The sequence below is a fragment of the Protomyctophum bolini genome (genome assembly GCF_963924005.1).
Source record: "Protomyctophum bolini genome assembly, chromosome: 11".
NCBI classification, from domain to species: Eukaryota; Metazoa; Chordata; class Actinopteri; order Myctophiformes; family Myctophidae; genus Protomyctophum; species Protomyctophum bolini.
The window spans coordinates 38,294,134-38,315,473 of record NC_137872.1 but is presented as its reverse complement, the minus strand read 5'-3'; the positions used below and the strand labels follow the sequence as shown (position 1 = coordinate 38,315,473).

The window sequence follows — 21,340 nt, the reverse complement described above, 5'->3', positions numbered from 1 at the left end:
ATGCGGGGGGACTGTGTTTTTACACATGGGTGACAGCTATGTGGGGGGGACTGTGTTCTTACACATGGGTGACAGCTATGCAGGGGGACTGTGTTCTTACACATGGGTGACAGCTATGCAGGGGGACTGTGTTCTTACACATGGGTGACAGCTATGCGGGGGGACTGTGTTCTTACAGATGGGTGACAGCTATGCGGGGGGACTGTGTTCTTACACATGGGTAAAGTAAATCAACTGTAGATTCAGTCGACTAAAATCTTATGACATTTTGTCGACTAAAACTAGACTAACACTAAGACATTCCAGGTGACTAAAATATGATAAAAAACTAAAATGAAGTTTCAGTCCAAAGACTATGACTAAACTAAAATTGAAATGTGCTGCCAAAAACACCGCAGGTATACGGAATTACAATCCCCAGGATGATTATAAGGCTCCGATACCCAGTTATGACATTTTACATAATGTAATAAACCATTAGGAAACCATGCACCTATACCCATGCACAGACTATCTACACGGGCCTGAAACCTATAGCCCTGGACCCGTGGCCGAAAATAACCTCGGATATTGAGGAACACTCGGCGCGCATTTGTTTGTCACGCACCCTTGTGGGTTTATTTTAAAAATAAATCACAAAGACAGAAGAAAATTGCATTATTATTCAACACTGTAGTCTTCAACAGGGGGTCTTCTTCAACATGGGGTCCGGAAACAAACACACTTTCACACAACGCTGATGTTCTATGTACGAAGCCAGGCGACAACAACAAACACACTGATGAGACAAATGTGAACTATAGCTTTGAAAGCCTCTCATTGATCAAGTTGCATGGAAAGCTTTCTGAAAAAATAATTAAAGTTCAAAATGCAACAGGGACGTGCACGCACACACACACACACACACAGACATCAAAGGAGGCTTCAGCCCCTGCCCTTTTATACCTCTGTAAAAAAAGGGCAACTGCAGCATTTATACTATGGTGAAAGAAATGCAAAATGCAACTCCTTTCCATGCCAGAAAGGCAGCATTCTTTTTTTTACTCTCCTGAACTTGAACACTGAAGCATTTTGCGTTGAATTTGTTTAGAAATCCATGTCGTATACACCGTATCTCCACTAGCTAAAGACTATAAGAGTGTTGGGTTGCGCCCCGAAAATTGCTAGATCTGGTATTTGCTATTTTCGTCCAAAAGCCCCCATACGGGATTTCAGCCCCTGCGTCTCTAACGCTCTCTGCACGTCCCTGATATGCAACACAACCGTATGCAAATATAGATAACAGTAGAGGTCCCTACTTCATCTCTCTCTCTCAGCTAAGGGGTTCTTTATCCCCAAACAAAAGCATTGTCAAGGGCAGTATACACTCTTCACTAAAATAATCTTTGGAGAAGTATATAGTCAAAAACCTTGTGCAGGGGTTGTTGCACCGGTGAAAGATCATAAAGGAAACAACATGTTTTTCATTTAAACGATTACACAGTGTGACATTATACCAAAGCTAAATAAGGCCATTATAATCCAACCTTGAGCATGCATGGTGAACCCGTTGAAGAAGTATTGACCTGTTAAGTGGAGAGTGCTTTAAAGCTATGAAAGATCACTTGATAAAGGCGACCGCTCGATTGCCTTCCAGACACAGAGGGAATATTATATTTGTTTTGCGTGATCTATTGTGGTCGGGGGCCGGGTGCCTCCTCGCACAGCACAGCACAGGGTCCTGCTGACTAATGAAGCGACGGCCAGGGCCGTAGCGAGGTGGGAAGGGTCAGAGACTGGCCAGCTACGGTTTTAAACAAACAGCGCGGGCGGACAGAGTCACTGAAAGTAGTGGTTCAATGTCGAGGACCCTCGTAAGAAGTGACGTTGTGAAGGGAACAGAGTGAATAGAGGAGCAGGAAGAGGGACTATATGCCGTGATAACTGGGGCAGCAGTGGCTCAGGGGTATAGCGGCCGGATGGTAGAACTGGTGAGGTTGCCAGTTCGAGCCCTGTGGGCTCCCCCAGAGTTGTTGTCGAAGTGTCCTTGAGCAAGACTCTGAACCCACGATGTGCAGGTTAGGGGTGCCGTGCACTGGTTTCCTCCGCCATCGGTGGTATGTGTGAATGTGTGAGTGAATGGGTGTAAAGGGCTTTGGATAAAAAGCATTTAATGCACCATTTACCATTTATAACAAGTGTGTGAAATGTGGAGAAGCGTCTGACTGCAGGGCAGGATTGATTGATCAGGAAGTCTCTGCGAGGGGGGAGGGCATTGATCAGGAAGTATTTGCAAGGGTGGGGGCGGTCCATGGGAGCTTGTTGTTGTCCGCATGCCATGTCCGCTTATTATAAGCGACTTGTATTATTATCGTTATTTGTATTATTATTAATATTATTATTAATTTAATATGCTGCTATGCTTCTAGCTCTGCTATTTTCAAACAGTTGATGAACATTAGATTTAAATAAGCTAATCTGTTGCAATTTGTTGAGTGGCTTCTTTTCAACATTTCTGTTGCAAAATCTGGCACCACTTACAGCCTGTTTGCTGCAGTTCTTTCCACTTTCCAGACGCTTCTTGTTCTTTCTCCTCTCTCATCGAAGCAAGGTACGTAAAACCAGCAAGACAATATTAATATTATAAGTATAACTTAATATAAATGTAAACGTTCTGCAGTGCAAACTATAGCCTTATGAACAGGAGTTAATGAGTTCGTTTTTATTTTCTTTCTTGCCTGCTCGAGTAGCTTAGCCTCTTACTAACACAACAAGCAATATTCCGATTCTAACTTATGAAGCTAAACTACCATTAATACCATAAATATGAAATAAATGCTTAAACATGTAGCCAAAGTGTTAGGTTATTCAGCAACAGCTAGCATGGCTGCATACAACATACATCCCTGCTTCTGGTGACATATTATTTTAATTTGTGAGGTCTGTTAAATGATGGATCATTTTTATTAGTTTAATACTTTAAAAAGATTACTGTTATTGTTACAGCATAGGCAAATTGACAGATCTATGGCCTTTATGCCTGTCTACAGATGTAGATTATCTGCTCTGCAAATTCAGTGTAATTGTTAAAATTGTCTTGTTTCTTGCAGATGCATCGTTGCAGATGCATCGTTCCATATTGACCACCAATGAGTCTGTACAGCTCAAACAATGTACAACCTGCTGTACACTGTACCACTGCTCATATTAAAACTGCAATCGCTTTTGAAGGTATGTATAAGCTTGTTTTTTATTTTTAGGATGTATGTCTGGATGTACTGTAGAGAGGAGGCATTTTCATTATCTTTCAAATTGACATTGGGACTTATTCAGACTGTTGGCCTTGGCCAGGCAGGGTGTGTTATTCATGCACTCATTTCACCCAGGTTCCATCTCTGCAACGCATGCAATTTGTGTGTTCAGTGAGTCAGTCTAGTGACTGCCAGTGGTCTATGAAGGATGGATTTCCCCTTAAGTACATTTGAAATGTAAGAACGCTTCATGAGTTGGTGCTGTGTGTGTATATTATATACTGTATATTAATTTGTCATATTGTATGTCTCCCCTCCCTCTAGATCTGCGCATCATTAGATGCTGTCTTAACTGCAGATCAGACACATCTCAGGCACACTATCATTGTCCCTGCGGTGTAAGAACACCCTTTTAAGGGCTGATGCGATGAGAAAACACCTGCCGAAGTGCAAACTCTATTCAGGTCAGCTGTCCAGCCCTCCTCAGTCTGCCAGCCCTGCGATGCACAGTGGTCAGTCTGCCAGCCCCGCGATGCACAGTGTTCAGGCGCCCAGCCCTTCTGAGCCCTCTACCCATTCCAGATGCCCGCACTGCTCTAAAGTCATGTACCGGAAGAATCTCCGTCTTCACATTGCACGCGCACATTCAGAAACGAACAAGGACATAACTGCCATAAGCCACCTTGCAGGTGTATGTGTAGATGCTAAGAATGGCATTTCAGCTGTCCAGAGAACTGGCCATGGCTTTTCTACACCGATACATGTCCAACGGAAATGCTGGGGAGAAAAACAGAGAACACGGTGTGAATTGGATGAATGCCTGAGCTACCTGCAGTTGGCACAACGGAGTGGTCTTCCTTATGATCAGTGTGAACACATCCGTTCACTAGATTACTGTGATCGCATAGTTACTGAGGAACCTCTGGACATGTCAATCCTGGACAAAATGGTTGCTGGTTTTGGACGTATAGCTCCATATATGGGCACAAAAGGGGCCAGGTCCACAACAAACAAATCACTGGCCCCTTTTGTGCCCATATATGGAGCTGAGTGGACCTGGCCCCTTTTGTGCCCATATATGGAGCTGAGTGATTGCTGATGCAACACACTCCATATTTGGATAGCGGGACAGACAGACACACAGACAGACAGACATGATCTGCTAGGTCTCATAGTAAGTGCTCACTGCGTTTGCAACTAGCTAGCTACACCTTACAGAATCTGACTATTTTTGACTTATAGAACCAAAGACATAGGACAGACTAGTGCCTAATGTATGCTCCGTCGCACGCAAAAATAACAGACCTTCAAACTCACAATGCAAATCAAATGGAGGTGTTGTGAGCTTGTAGGTTCGCTATTGTAGTAGTAAAGTATGAATGAGGCATAACACCCTGGGGTAGTGATTTTCTGAGGTGTAGGAGCTATGTGATGCTTGGCTGCAGAGTGCATCCAAGCAAATGTACACAATGTTAAGGATGTTTACTTTGTAAAATGCTTTGTTATCTGGGCTGAATTTGTTCTTTTTATCAAACATTTGCAATGCGACTGTGTGGTAAACCCTTAATATAAACATAGATAACGTGGTTGTAATTGATACACATTCATTTGATTACAAAGTTGTATTCTTTAAGCAATAAAGAAAAGGATAAAAGGTTTTCACTATGTTGTGGCTCTATTGTTGTTTCCAAACACATGCAGTGTTGCAGGCTTTCTGCTTGTTTTATTGAATTGCCACTTCTCCCAGGTCCATGTACTGCTCTGGAAGTCCATGTTGGTACCTCCCAGGTGGGTGGATGCTGCTATGACACGTGTAATATGATACCATGAACTATGATAAGTGTAATAGTATAGTGTAGTGTAACGGTGTAGTAAGTGTTTATGAAGATGTAGAAACCATTTAGACGTTACTTTAAATCACAAAATATGTATTGTATACAGAGTTTCCATAATTGTGCCCACAGATTAAAGCACTGTCACACTATTCATTGGTTTATACAAGTGTTATAGTCTGACATCCAGGAGTGATCAAATGTGATAGCAGTTGCCAGTTTCAGAAGAGAAGCAGAGTGAGTATACATACTGTTTTGGGGTAATAGTCTGAATATGCAAAACCACAATACCACAGTGTCGTAGGGTTAGTGGGTTATAGCCGGGTTTAAATAGGTAACGATTATTGAAAAGAAAAAAATGTTATAATATACTGTACCACCATGTACCATAGATGGACATGACCAACATAATACACCAACAGACAGCCGGAATTGTCCTGGTCCCCATAGGCCTACTGAGTTTAGGAGGACGTAGAAACCAATTTTGACATGACCCCAGAAGAGCAGTTAACCATCTAACCTCCCCGAAAAGGCCTGTCTGTCCTGAACTCTTATCCATATTTATACATTATGGATAATTAGTATGGACTTATTTGGCTCAACTGCTGTCATACCTCACATGGTAGTGATATTGTTGGAGCGCAGAGTGAAGGTGACTGCATATCTTTTACACCTACTGCAGTAAGTGTAGGCTATATGTTACTACTCCTTAGTCCTTACTAAGTTACTACTATGACCAAACAACCTATTTATTATCCATCCAGATTGTTGAATTACTGTGGAACAAACTATTGAAGAGACTTTATTGATAGTGCCTCCTAAGAAACCAGGTGGGACCAAAAAAGGGTTGCTCAACCTTATGCCTGGAGTGCTCTCCAGTGAATGTCCAGCAGTCTGTGATTAGGGGGACACTGGGGAGGCACTGGGCAGACACTGGGGAGGCACTGGGGAGACACTGGCGAGGCACTGGGCAGACACTGGGGAGGCACTGGGGAGACACTGGCGAGGCACTGGGCAGACACTGGGGAGGCACTGGGGAGAAACTGCAGCCACTGGGGAGACATTGGGGAGGCACTGGGGAGACACTGCGGGGAGGCACTCAAGGGGACACTGAGGAGGCACTCAGGGGACACTGGGGAGGTACTGGGGAGCCACTGGGCAGACACTGGGGAGGCACCATGGCGGACACTGGGGAGGCACTGGGCAGACACTGGGCAGACACACACACACATGATTTTTTTTTTTGTCAGCTTGGGTACCCCCTGGCTATGCGTCGCGTACCCCTAGCCCGCGGACCCCACTTTGGGAACTGCTGCCATAAGCATTACACTTGTTTACAATAGGGCCCACGATTCCCCCCGTCCAAAACGGCCGAGATACGCCGGGGACCCCCGCGGACCCCCACCCGGGCACGGGGCCGAGTCCCTGAGGGCGGCCCGGTCGCAACGAGATTCCCCCTGTCCAAAACGGACCAGAGACGGCCGAGATACGCCGGGGACCCCCGCGGACCCCCACCCAGGCACGGGGCCGAGTCCCTGAGGGCGGCCCGGTCGCAACGAGATTCCCCCTGTCCAAAACGGACCAGAGACGGCCGAGATACGGCGGGGACCCCCGCGGACCCCCCGCGGACCCCCACCCGGGCACGGGGCCGAGTCCCTGAGGGCGGCCCGGTCGCAACGAGATTCCCCCTGTCCAAAACGGACCAGAGACGGCCGAGATACGCCGGGGACCCCCGCGGACCCCCACCCGGGCACGAGACCCACGGGGCCGAGTCCCTGAGGAGGGAACAAGGGAACGCCCTTTTCTGTTTCCGTTTATCTGTTTCCGTTTCCGTTTTTGTGTTTCCTCTACTCTGGTTGATGTTGACTTGCCCCGCCTCCCCATAGAGTAGGGCGCCTCCCCCCCTTGCAGCTACTTCCTGATCAATGCCCTCCCCCCTCGCAGAGACTTCCTGATCAATCAATCCTGCCCTGCAGTCAGACACTCTTGGAAATGTGTGCGTGTGTGCGTGCATGTTACTAGCATGTGTACAAAAAGCCCCCACAAAAAAAGCTGCTCATAATAATCAACAACAACAAAAGTGTCAACTCCGAGGCGGAGTCATGGTGCTTTTACCGTCGACACTTCCTGACACATCCTCCATCAGTGCGATGTGTGTGCGCGCGCGTGGCTGCGTGGCTGCGTGGCTGCGTGCGTGCGTGTGTGCGGGGCAGTGGGGGAAACGGGTCCCCTCCTGCGATGTTGCCGAAGTATAGTTTCAGGGATGAAGGAGAGGACAGCGCTGCCGACGACAGCACTTTCTATCACACACCGACACAGTCACAGCTGGGGTGTGGGGGGAGGGGTTGCTTGTCTCACCTGCATGCCTACACACAATGGGGCCTGGGCTGTTCTCAACTTGGCATCGCAACAACGACTTGACAGGAAGTCCCCAACCTCCTCCTTTCCAGGAATACAGGACAGGCGACGGGGGGGGGGGGGGGGGGGGTGAGTGTGTGTGTGTGTGGGGGGGGGGGGGGTCTGGAGGGAGTTGTGGGGGAGTGGGGAGGGGTGCCGTTTAAGTATACAATGTGTTTCCGCTTGTCTCCAAAGGATCAGGCTAGATCGGAAAAAACGATAGCAAAAATAGATAACTATATCCCTATGTATGTATCGCGCGTGCGCACACACACACGCACACGAAAACACCCCCACACCCACACACACACACCAGTATAGAATGACAGAAGTCTGGGGAACCAGAAACGATTAACACACACGTGCACTGTGACAGCATATGGGTGCATGAGTGGCACAGTCAGAGCCATCTAATAGAAGAGTTATACGATATAGACGGGGCAGAAACTGAGTGCTCGAGCAAAACGGCGCAAGTGCGTTCATGTTATTGGGGCAATCCATCCCAGAATGCACTCTGTTCCTATAACCCGGAAGGAGGAGTGAAATCGCCTTCATGCGCTTTTTGAGCAACTTAATGCAAGTGGACGGGAGGAGGAATCCGGTGCCGTCTCTATTCATATATACTCGAAGGACTCTGGCCCCATGAAGTGAACGCAGTTTGCGTAACTCTGTCTATATCTAAGGCTCTGGCCACAGTGCATGCCCATCACCACCGAGCAGCGCTGGAAAAAGTACTCGCATTTCTTACTTAAGTAATAGTATCAATACTGAAATGTACTGTTAAAAGCAAATGTCCGGAATTCAAGCCTATATTGGAAGCTTATACTGGCCTCACCATTATTATACCCCGTCTTGTTGTCTCAATGGCAAGTGTTTCTGAACTGATTTGTCGAGAGGCATTCATTTGACGGCATTCATTTATAATTACATTAGCATTATGTTGAAGTTGAGTTAGATTCCTGGTGCCCAGAGTAGCTGGGAGTCTGGGAGGCCCAGAAGTCCATATTTGAGCAACAGTTTATGCTATATCTATTATATTTATCTATATATTTATATTCTGTGCCACAGAATATCAGCATTTATATTAGTATATAAATATCTACCACACTCTGAGATAATGACACAAGTTTGTTAGTAAATTAATGTTGGAACAAACTGTAAATTAGCTATTCTTATGGGTCTACATATATTTGAGATTCAATAACATTTGTAATTTACATTTTGACCGGTATTGTATTATATAATAACTGATGATACGTAATTGATTTTGTGGTGCAGAAGATAAGCTACATAGCACACAAGCAAAACTACATAGAATATAGGCGATGAGATACAGCAGATTCTATGATGCAAGAAAGATGTATTGTGGCGGCGCGACTCAAAATTTCGTTTTTCTGCTGTTCACAGTTGTAAAAATGACAAATAAACCTATCTATCTATCTATCTATCTATCAGATGACAGGCCAGACAACAGCCAGGAAACAAGAGACACATATCTCACAGAAATGTTAAAGATGTATAAGAAAAATCCCATCTTCATGAAACACTTTTCAGAGAACCTCAGGGAAAAGATACGTGCACAGCGGCAAAGCTTTGAGAAAACAAGAGTGGTTGAAGAGCTGCATGTGTCAGATGGAAAGTTATTTCCCACAGAGCAAAGGATTAAAGGAGAATTCCATGCTAGAATGCTTTCTTATACCTTTCTTTGTAGTTGTTACGTCCCCCACCAAAGAGGTCCAGGTGTTTTTTTTGTGCAAAAACTCCTTATTGGCTATTTTCCCTATACCATAAGCCCTCAATGAATTGCATTGCGTTGAATGGGAATTGAATGGGGCTATGGCCGTGTTATGCTAATTCGCTTATTTCCATCGAAAGAAGTAGTAAAGTGTGCCTCTTGGGATATTATTTACATTATGAAGAGAGGATATATACAAAGAAATTATAATTTTGAGCGATGGAAATAAGCGAATTAGCACACCCCATAGCCCCATTCAATTCCCATTCAATTCAATGCAATTCATTTAGGGCTTATGGTAGGGAAATATAGCCAATAAGGAGCTTTTGCACAAAATAACACCTGGACCTTTTTGGTGGGGACGTAACAACTACAAAGAAAGGTAAGAAAGCCTTTTAGTATGGAATTCTCCTTTAAAGTAATGTTACGTGTCCTTGAGCAAGACTCTGAACCCCTAACTACTGCCGTTGTGCATGGGTTTGGTGCCTTGCACATGGTATCCTCCGGCACCGGTGTGTGAATGGGTGAATGTAATGCACATTCTATGTGAAGTGCCTTGGACAAAAGCCTTGGATAAAAGCGATAAAAGGTCTACATGGTCGTAGATCTGCTTGTAGATGTGGTGTTCAGGGAACAAAGGACAGGGACCAAGTATATGTCGTCAGGGGGAAAGAAATACATGTTGAGTATATCAGATTTAACTTAAGTGGTTAGTGTTGTATCGTATTATATCCAGACATATAACAGACTGAACTGAAATATATCAAAAACTGTTAATATCACATCAAGTCGGGTCATGCTGCTGAAATCCTGACATAATCTCTTCCTTTATGAGGGAAGCATGAGGATGCTAAATAAATCCTGTTCCTCTGACACCACCTCGTATTGTGGATCTCTCTCTAAAAAGATCTCTCAAAGAGCCCCGGAGAGCATGACGCACGTTTATCCTCTCAGTGTGATACATTTTTTTAATTAAAAATACTTCCACACGAGAGCGTCAACAAAATGAGCACACCATCTAAACTAAAGTGTTGTTCAATGTGCAAACAGTCAGCTCTTAACCCATTCTGACCTGAGATCAGATTCATACGAGGTTTCCACTGGACACACACTGGTCTGATGAACCCATTCTGACCTGAGATCAGATTCTAAAAATGTCAGTCGCTCTTCGATTTTTCAAAAATAGCAGACCTACAAGCTCGTAGCGCGCCACTCGGTGGCGCGCTATGAGCTTGTAGATCTGCTATTTTTCAATGGCTAAAGCATAACATGATGCTAACACCAAAATGGGTTCCCGTTCAGAATGGGTTAAATGAGCCGCCGTTTCAGAGGTTGGGATGGTTTTCATCTCGTTAGGCCACTTCCAGGTTGTTGACCTGCTTGCGTGTGAAGCAGGTTTATATCCCTTTGCTCCACACACTCCACATCACCGCCACCCAGTCTCTAAATGAGCTGGTAATTGAGTTTATCAATGACAGCTGTGTGACCAGCATAATTAAACGAGACTGGGAGTCTTGCCCGGCTGACAACCCACTTAGAGGCTGTGCTGCTCTTGTTGCAGCTATAGAGGGGAATGGCTGTTGCGAGTGTGGCGAGCCTGAACAGACTGCCGACCACATATTAATCACCACCTGGTCCTCTCGACAGGCCTCCTTCGGAGGACGGCCTCTTCCAAGTGGGACAGCAAGAGCATGGCTTTGCGGCACTGAGTTTGACTGAGTTTGACAACGATACACAGAAGAAGAAGAAGGAAGAAGGAAGAAGGAGAAGAAGAAGAGCTCCTCATCGATGTTTAGCTATAGTTATATTTAGAATATGCGCCGGGGGCCGAGCCTGTCAGCAGGGAGTGTATAGGGCGGGAGGCTCTACGTCCTCCCGGTGCGGGCTCCTCAATGGCAGGTGACTCAGTAGGATACTATACAGCACAAAGAAATGTGTGTGGGGAGAAATCAATTGTCACGACGGATGAAACAAATGTATATATTGGAATAAGTTGCAAAAAGTGCAAGAGATGATGTCTGTTCCTCTTTTTCTTGTGAACTCAACTCGCCAAACTTGTACGCTGAGGCGGCAGTATATTAGCTCAGGGGTAGAGTGGCCCCGGGAGATCGGGTCGTATGGGAACCGCAATGTTCCCAGTTCGATTCCGGGCTCCCCCCGGAGTTAGCGTCGAAGTGTCCTTGAGCAATACTCCGGTTTACCACGCCACCGGTGTGTGTGTGTGTGTGTGTGTGTGTGTGTGAATGAAATGCACAATCTATGTAAAGCGCTTTTGGATAGAAGCGCGACATAAATGCACCATTTACCATCTACGCTGGAGTGTCCGGCTGCTAACAGGGACTAATAACAGGCGGAGTTCAAAGAGGCACGTCTCTTACAGCTATACCTGGAACATACTATATAGGATAACGATCCGGTAACTCGACTCCTGTTCCTTTCACGGCGCGGGACGGCACGGAGGAGCGCCGACTTGGAAGGCTCCTCCGCCGGTAATTTGGCCATCATGCCGCGGCGGTATCACCATACCGCCGTTACGATCAATTATTGAACAGGAATGTCACAGTGTTAATCACTCACAATGCCTCTCGCCGAGTTCCCCCCCCTCCCTCCCCGATGGGGGTGTCGATTCGGCGCTCGAAGAAATACGCCAGGGGACGTTGAAGCCAGTGGTGGAAAGTAACTAAGTGCAGTATATTTACTCAAGTGTGGTACTTTTACGTCACTAGAGTCCCCCCCCGTCCCCCCCCCATTTTAAAGACTTTTACTTCTACTCCACTACATCTCAGAGGTAAAATAGTGCACTTTTACTCCACTACAATTATTTTAAAACTTTTTACTAGTTACTGTAGATTTGAATTATTACCACAAAACACACATTAACCACTTCAGCCCCTATTTAAACTTTGGTTATTTGATAGCCGATCATATAGCCGATCTACAAGCTATCTTGTAACGATTCTCATGAATGTTATACTGTAGATACCTTGTGAAACGAGACATTCTGCATAATCACTAAACTTTTGGTACTTTCAGTATGCCAATACTTTTGCACTTTATTGTAAGTGTTTCTACAGTACAGTATTGATACCTTTACTTTTAAGTAAAATAATTATAATAAAACACACATAATTGAGTTTTTCCACCACTGATTCGAACTCGGAAAGTACATTTACTCAAGTTCTGTACTTAAGTAACTTAAGTACAGGCACTTTACCGGAGTATTTCCAAATTCCAATACCTTTACTTTTACTCCTACGCTACATTCATTTGAAAACCTTAGTTACTATAGTTAACTTTGTAGATTTTGGCTTTTTATTAAAAACATACATTAACCACATAATTTTGGCCATTTGAAAATCTACAAGCTCACAATGCATTGTAAGCATTGTGATTCGACACTTGTAGATCTGCTATTTTCAAAATATTTTTGAATCCATTTGAAAACGTGTGAAATGGGACATTCTGCACAAAAAGTACCTTCTACTTTTGGTACTTTACAAGTACACATCCATGCCGACACTTTTGTACTTTTACTCAAGTAAAACATTTGAATCCAGGACTATTTATTTCTATTTTTCCGTATCGAGTACTTTTTCCTACACTGCCGATTGGAACTCGATCACCGCAATTTGGGAAGTAAACTGAAGCGGCAGGAGGCCAACGGAGTGGATCAATGTGGAGCGGATCAGTGGAGCGGAGCGGAGCGGAGCGGAGCGGAGCCAGGCATTCAGCTGGGGAATAGCAGCTGTTAATGAGGAGGGGTCGACAGAGGTCAGACTGCGGGGACTCCACCTTTACCGAACAACTCTCCCTATATAAGCTGCTATTATTCAACTGTTGAGACAAGACAGTGTCTTGCTCAAGGACACTATGCAGGCTGGAGAGCCAGAGCTTTTACACCGGGAACCTTTCCAATGTCCAATTTAGGCATTTAAGCAAAGCCTCTAAATCCAGAGCGACTTGCAGTATAAGCAGGGTAAACAGTACACAGAGGTAATCTATACAGGATCATTTGTTAACCCATTCTGACCTGAGATCAGATTCATACGAGGTTTCCACTAGTGGACACACACTGGTCTGATGAACCCATTCTGACCTGAGATCAGATTCATACGAGGTTTCCACTGGACACACACTGGTCTGATGAACCCATTCTGACCTGAGATCAGATTCTAAAAATGTCAGTCGTTCTTCGATTTTTTAGAAAATAGCAGACCTACAAGCTCGTAGCGCGCCACTCGGTGGCGCGCTATGAGCTTGTAGATCTGCTATTTTTCAATAGCTAAAGCATAACATGATGCTAACACCAAAATGCGTTCCCGTTCAGAATGGGTTGAACCAAGAACATATCATTATTAGTCGAAATGTTTTTTTCAATTTAAAAAGATTGCGCTCTACACCTGCCTGAGTCATATCACCTGACCATGCCAGTGACTCATATAGCACTACGACAGGTTGTAATATAAGTGACTCAATAAAGACATGGATTTTTAGTTTTTCACACATTGCTGCAGTAGCCTATAAGCTCTAAAACGAGCTCGTTACTGTATATCCCACCATTAGCCAATCTAAAAAATTCACACCTGTGTGAACTGAGTGGTGAAACTATACATTGATTGTTATAGTCATAGCACTTTATAGTACACATGTATATTGTATAATATATAATATAGTATTAGTATGTATAGTTGACATAGAGTTCTTAGTTTATACATGATTCATGATAACTACTTTTTTATTATAATGTGATGTATGCCATGCTTTTGTTTTTGCTTCAATGTAAGTCGCTCTGGATCAAGAGCGTCTGCAAAAAATGCCTAAATTGTATAGTTACTGTACTGTGCTCTGTACTGAATTGTAGTGTACTGTGCTCTGTAGTGTACTTTGATTATTTTTGGAAAAAAATATTTGAGAAATGACTTGTCATGACCCCCGTGTCATGTGGGGTAAACACGTCCAGGGTGGCCGGCGAGAGTTCCAGCGAGCCTTTCCACGTCCGACACGGTTGAGAAATGACAGAGTTACGGTATGGCCATGCTCGGACAGACACGTACGTACAGGGACTCGTATATACACATATTGGGACCAGCTGTGTAATGGAGCGGAGGCACCGCTCAAGAATATGGATACAGCGGTTAAAATAATTGTGATGCTGCAAATTACACATTTCCGCCGGGGACCCCCTGGAAGTCAAAATCTACAAAGTAACTATCGCAACTAGGGTTTTCAAATAATTGTAGTAAATCGGAGTAAAAGTACAACAATTGAGATGTATACAGTAGTGGAGTAGAAGTAAAAGTATTGGAAATTGGAAATACTACGTACGGATACCTCACAAAAGTAAATGCACTTTGTGACTTCACGTTTATACACCACCACCGATGGCCGCGCTCTGTCCCTCCGGAGACAGTGTCGACTCCCCGGCGCTCACTCCATTCTTCCTCATTTCATAGAGCTGGGCTACAGAGGAGGCTGTGCTGTCTGATGTTCTATTCCCCAGAGGCTGCACTATGAGCTCCTTGCCCCCAATCTTCACACCCGTGGTGTTATCATATTATTCACTCTTCTTTTTCCTTCCGTTATTCCTCGTGTTATACACAGTGGAAGTCCTGGAGGGCACACATTTTTTACTTTGCGATAGTCTCTCTATTTGTCTCTCTCCGTCTCCCGTCGGTCTCTCATTCCATTTATCCGTCGTCCCTCTCACCCTCTCTCTGTCTTCTAGGTTTTTATTTATTTAGTTGGTTTAAAGGAGAATTCCATGCTAGAATGCTTTCTTACCTTTCTTTGTAGTTGTTACGTCCCCACCAAAGAGGTCCAGGTGTTTTTTTGTGCAAAAACTCCTCATTGGCTATTTTCCCTACCATAAGCCCTCAATGAATTGCATTGCATTGAATGGGGCTATGTGTTATGCTAGTTCGCTTATTTCCATCGAAAGAAGTAGTAAAGTGTGCCGCTTGGGATATTATTTACATTATGAAGAGAGGATATATACCAAGAAATTATAATCTTGAGCGATGGAAATAAGCGAATTAGCACAACACCCCATAGCCCCATTCAATTCAATGCAATTCATTTAGGGCTTATGGTAGGGGAAATAGCCAATAAGGAGCTTTTGCACAAACAACAACTACAAAGAAAGGTAAGAAAGCCTTTTAGTATGGAATTCTCCTTTAACACCACGTGAACCCAACGCCAGGCAAACACATTTTGTATAGCTCCTTTAAACACGGGCAATTCAACGTGAGGTGCATACAACATTAAGCATTAAGACATTAATGAACACACAACATAAACAAATACTGAATAATTATTCTATAGTGCCGAAAGAAATGAAACAAAAGGGACACTAAATGCCAGCTGCAGCAATCCAGAAAGGTATTTTAACTTAATTGGTTAAACAGAAATTAGAGTCGTATATAGCAGACCTTTCTGGGAGTTTGTTCCACATGCTGTACTACAGTGGTTCTCAAAGTGGGGTCCGGGGACCCCCAGGGGACCTTGAGGGAGTTCCAGGGGGTCCCCAGCTATGATGGATATAGTTAATGAAGATCTTTAGTGTAAAGCAAACACAGGAGGGATCCTGGTATAGAGCCCTGAAATGTAACAGTGAGTGTGGGTCCTCATTAGAGTGAGGACAGTAAACGACAACTAGACACAGCCTCGTTCCCGTTAATTAACACTTGGCGAGGAACTCCGATATAATTGGCCCACTGGATAACGCCGATGATGAGAAGGATAAACAGGGTTTCCCCCCCCGCGACCCCAGACCCTTATCTGTGACTGTGTTTATCTGCCAGCACGATAAGAGAGAGCAGCTAGCAATTACCCTGCATAAGGAATGAATCGGCCGCGCTGGCTTGACAAATAGCCTGGGGGAGGATCGTCGAGAATGCCAACTGTAACCGAAACAGATCTGTATCCTCTGCTGCACACCACAATAATGTCTAACCGTTGAACCTGGGGGGAAAAAAAGGGAATATCCGCACTCTCTTGAGTAGTTTCTTAGGAACTTCTTTATTTTTAATGAACACACTAGTCTACCTATAGAGAAACGGACAGCGTCATTGTATCTTCAAGAATCTGCACCCATGCAGCTATATATACAGAGATTATTACTCCAAGTCTCCCCCTGAGTAGAGTGCGCCTTCCCTTCTCCTAACAGTTTTTGTTCCTATAACCGTTTAACCTGAACACGCTTTGGAACCGTGGTGGTGGATTAAGTACATGTTTATTACTTGAGTGCTGCTGTACTTTAGTACAATTCCCAAGGTAGCCTATTTGTACTTTATACTTGAGCATTTCCAATTTCCAATACTTTTTACTTCTACTTCCACTACATCTCGGTATATCCAAATATTTTACTTATTCCTTCGTACTCATGTGAAAAGTCATCATCAAGTCAAAACGCTGTTTTGAAGCCGTGTGTGTGTCTGTGTGCCGACTCTTTCATGTTTCCTTCAGTACTTCGCAGTGCTCCACACAGCCCATACTTTTATATGATAATATATCATCTCTGTCGGGTGGAAACCTCACATGGCCCAAACTGTTATATACTGGTTTTCAGGATTCAAATTCAAAACCACCAAAAGTAGCAGAACCTACAGTATATGAGCTCAAAACGCGTCACTTGTGGATCGGATACGTTTGATGCTTTTGTGCGGCATTCAAAAGGGTCGTTCATTTAGCGCACACACACACACACACACACACACACACACACACACACACACACACACACACACACACACACACACACACACACACACACACACACACACACACACACACACACACACACACACACACACACACACACACACACACACACACACACACACACACACTTATGGTCAGCGACATAAACCATGCAAGGCACCAAACTCCTCATCTGAGGCAGTTAGCTGGGGGGGGTTCAGTGTCTTGCTCAAGGACACATGCAGGCTGGAGCCAGAGATTAAACCGGGAACCTTTCCAAATTCCAATGTCCAATTTAGCAAACCCTCTACACACACACACACACACACACACACACACACACACACACACACACACACACACACACACACACACACACACACACACACACACACACACACACACACACACACACACACACACACACACACACACAGAGAGAGTTAGAATATGGAGATAAGAGGATATACTGCCCCACACAGCCCGTAATAAATCCTCATCATCATCATCCTAACTCCATATGGTATTAACTGTGGAGTACAGTCTTACCCCAGCAGCTGATTCAGCTGAGCTAATGAATCTCCACTCTGTCTTCTAATTGTTCCACTTTGCTCCACTCTCGCCGGGGGGGGGGGGGGGGGGGGGGGGCTACTCCAATTCATTTTACATAACAGTACTCAAATGTTTTACTTAAGTAAGAGTGTCAATACTGCAAAGTAGAAATATACATCTGTTACAAGTAAAAAATGTGCTTGAGTAAATGTACAGATGAAGCATTGGAATTAAAATGTTTCTGATTAATTGAAAATGGTGGACCGGTGTTGTAAACAAGTGTATAGTGCTTTATCAGTGTGTCGTCCACATGTTGTATTGAGTTGTGCTTTCATGTGAAATGTACCCATTCTGCAAACTGTATAAATACTTCAATCAATCAATCAAATCACCGAAAATAACCAAAAGTAGGAAGTATACTCATTATGCAGGATGTCCCATTTGACAAGTTTTCAAATGTATGAATATCTTTTGATCACAGTGTGTCGCATCGCACAACGCATTGGGAGCTTGTTGTAGATTGCCTATTTTCAAATGGCCAAAATGTTAAAAGGGCTGAAGTGGGTAATGCATGTTTTGTAATAATAATAATCAAAACCTACAAAGTAATTGTAACTAAAGTTTTCAAATAATTGTAGTGGAGTAAAAGTATAACATTTGCCTCGAACATGTAGTGGAGTAGAAGTAATTAAGTATTGAAAATATTAAAGGTACAAATACCTCAAACAATTACTTAAGCACAGTTACTTTACACCACTACATAAAAGTATCAATAACCACAATATATAGAAATACTCTGTTACAAGCAAAACGTCTGCAATCCAAAAACATAGTTCAAAAATAGTTTGCTGGAGTTGCCCGTTTTTAACAACATGCCTCAAATCCGATTGCCGTGAAACATTGCTGGCCCACAATAAGCCACCTGCCCCGGTACATAGATTTATCTAAAGCAGTGGTTTTCAACCCTTTTCATATCAAGGACCATTATTGTCTCCACCAGGCCGAAGGCATGGGGAGAGATTATGTTTTGCACTCCGTCCGTGTGTGCGTGTGTCCGTCCTTCCTTCCTTCCTTCCTTCCTTCCGTCCGTCCGTCCGTTACCAGCTAATCTCCGGCACCGTTGGCCCGATCCATGCCAAACCTTGCACACACACTCCTTAGATGCCAACCACGAACCTCTGACCCAAATATTCCTCAACGACCTGTTATAGCCATAGTAGTCATAGCACGTCATAGTACATATGTGTAGCATAGTAGTATAGATGTATAGCTTATATGTATAGTTTCATTATAGATATTCCACTGTTACTTTCTTAGCTACGCATGTTTCATGATAAATGTCTTTATGTGATGTATTCCCATGCTTTTGTTCTTGCTTAATGTAAGTCGCTCTGGATTAAGAGCGTCTGCTAAATGCCTAAATTGTAAATTGTATAGCGCCACCATCAGGCCGATTTAGGCAAAACACAATTATGTAGATTACCCGTACACATTTTATCCATACATCACACAATTCGGTATACACCATCTCCATAGTCATGTGATCAACAAGAATCTGCACCATTTCCCATCTTCCATCCTGATTGGCTAAGATTATCGCTTCCAAAGCTCACGTGATTGGTCCGTTTCGAACAAAATGCCACAAATCACAAACGCAGTGTGCAGTTTCCGTGAAATTATGCACGCACATTTCCACTAAGGCCCGAGGATGACATGCCACTAATTTCTTTCCAAATCAGCCTCACGGTGGCGCTATAACAGGCCAATTCCTGTTTTTACCTATAACTGCATCGATCTGTATACAACCTATGTATGCGCACTCCCTAGAGGCCATGGAAAAACATTGTCCCTGCATCCCTTCACATCTACCGGTTATAGCGGTAGATGTGCTTGTAGATCTGCTATTTTTGAAAGATCTTGAAAATGTGGCGCAAATCATTGAATATATTCTTTCAGAGCGAACGTTTTTAACTCAAATCTTTGCTTCTGGGGGGTGGTCCCTGGAACAACATATTTTCAGATGGGGGACGGCGGCCAATTAAGCAAGATTACACGAGAGGGTGTAATCTCGTGTATGATGCAGTGATGCGGTCAGGAACGTTCCGCAAGCATCACTGAAGTGGCAATCATCCCGTTAACCCACACCCTCGAGTGTAATATTGCAATTATACAATATAAATTACCCTTAAAACTAAGAAAATCGCTTAAAATATATATATTTTTAATGACGGATGTAGTCACTACGACCACAAATGTCCCAAGAAGCTAGCTAGCCTAGCCACCGAGTTTGCTAGCGCTCTGGGAAAACAGAGCAGCTGAATTCTTTGTTTTGATTAGGTGGTGAATGGTGGTTCAATCCACGGCTAGAAGGCTGTTTCAACCAATCAGATTGCTTCCTCGAAACGACCTGTGGTATAATTACATACTGTATATATATATATATATATATATATATATATTATTTTTTTTTAATATTTTTTTTATCCCACGATTTTGTAACCCATGTTTCACCCCTGTGTCAATCATCTACTGTGATCCTGGGCTCTACACACCCTCCACCAACCTGGGGAGAGCAACGGACTTAACTCATGCTTCCTTCATGCTTGAGTGTCCAAGTTGCTCCTTTTACACCTGACAGGGGGGGGAGTTTCCCTGGTTGGACGTATAGCGCGTGGAAGGAACACGTTATTCCAACCAGTTCCTTTCCCCTCCATCAGGCGCCCCGGCTGGCCAGGGGGGGGAGGCAGTTTAGAGACCAGGATTACTGCATCTTTTTGTGAGGGTATATACCTACCCATATAACTGTATATTTGTGGGGGTCGTTGACATGAAAATGTTTGAGAACCACCGACACAGAAACACAGAAACACTGTCTGAATTTAGAAGGCATTTGTAGAATCGTCCTCTATAGGTCTAAATGGAATAAGGGTGCCTTTGTGGTTACTCCAAATGGAGCCATTTTGATTTGGTCCCCCAGCTAAATGACTCTCCACCACCTGGAACCCTCTAAAAGAACCACTGGTTGAGGACCACTGCTCTAATGTACGGTATATGCACTCATCCGTCTGCTCGTCTACACAGGCCACGTGTGGATTTTAACGAGCCACACTGTAAATGGGCAGGAGGCTATAGTCATTATAGGAAGCTACTCATCATGGATTCAGTGGAGCGAGCGCACACACACGCGCACACACACACACACGCACACGCACACACACACACACACACACACACACACACACACACACACACACACACACACACACACACACACACACACACACACACACACACACACACAGGTGTTACATAACGGCGACAACAACTACTAGGCGTGTTTCCTTGTGTAAAGCAGAGAGAGGAGAATGCGTGGGAGCAGCATTGTGCGAGGAGGACTTTAACATTCAAGCTGTTTTCAATGGTTTGAAGTCGGTAAAAAATGTGCCGGAGCACGCTATATAGTCAGAGAGTCGTCTGACATGTATTTTTGGTTTGAACAGCTTACGAATAAGCAATATGCAACTAAATTGGAGAAGGAATTCCAGCCTCCAGAAAATGCATCTGCTGGAGTTGAGCCCTGACTGAGGGCCGGTTCTACAAATGCTTTCTAAACAACAAAAAAAGGAAAAAGTGACGCACTAGTGTGAGCTGCTATTTTGGAATAGTCAACAACACAGACATCTAAAATGACACAGATGCTTTCCTGGTTTTTAAATGGGTTTTTTTTTATAAGTGTTAACCATTTTCTTATCTCATTTTTGGAAACTATTGAGAGAAAATGTGTGGAAAAAAAATAGCCAATCTAAAGTCTGGCAACACGTCTCTCTCTCTCTCTCTGTGACACACTGTGAGTCACGCTGTCCTCGCGCGACACAACAACAAAGAACAAAATGTGG

General features: G+C 44.1%; 1 protein-coding gene and 2 long non-coding RNA genes across 3 annotated transcripts in view; 2 read left to right on the top strand and 1 right to left on the bottom strand.

The window, feature by feature from the left end:
* Positions 1 to 21,340, top strand: part of LOC308324578 — a 139,757-nt gene that overhangs the window by 4,082 nt on the left and 114,335 nt on the right. The gene's annotated exons all lie outside the window — the stretch shown is intronic.
* prkcab (protein kinase C, alpha, b) overlaps positions 1 to 21,340 on the bottom strand; it is a 201,909-nt gene that overhangs the window by 78,364 nt on the left and 102,205 nt on the right. The gene's annotated exons all lie outside the window — the stretch shown is intronic.
* Positions 2,533 to 4,334, top strand: LOC308324576. The gene is made up of 3 exons (XR_013964934.1): positions 2,533 to 2,590; positions 3,090 to 3,210; positions 3,555 to 4,334. It is a non-coding gene; the product is annotated as an uncharacterized lncRNA (long non-coding RNA).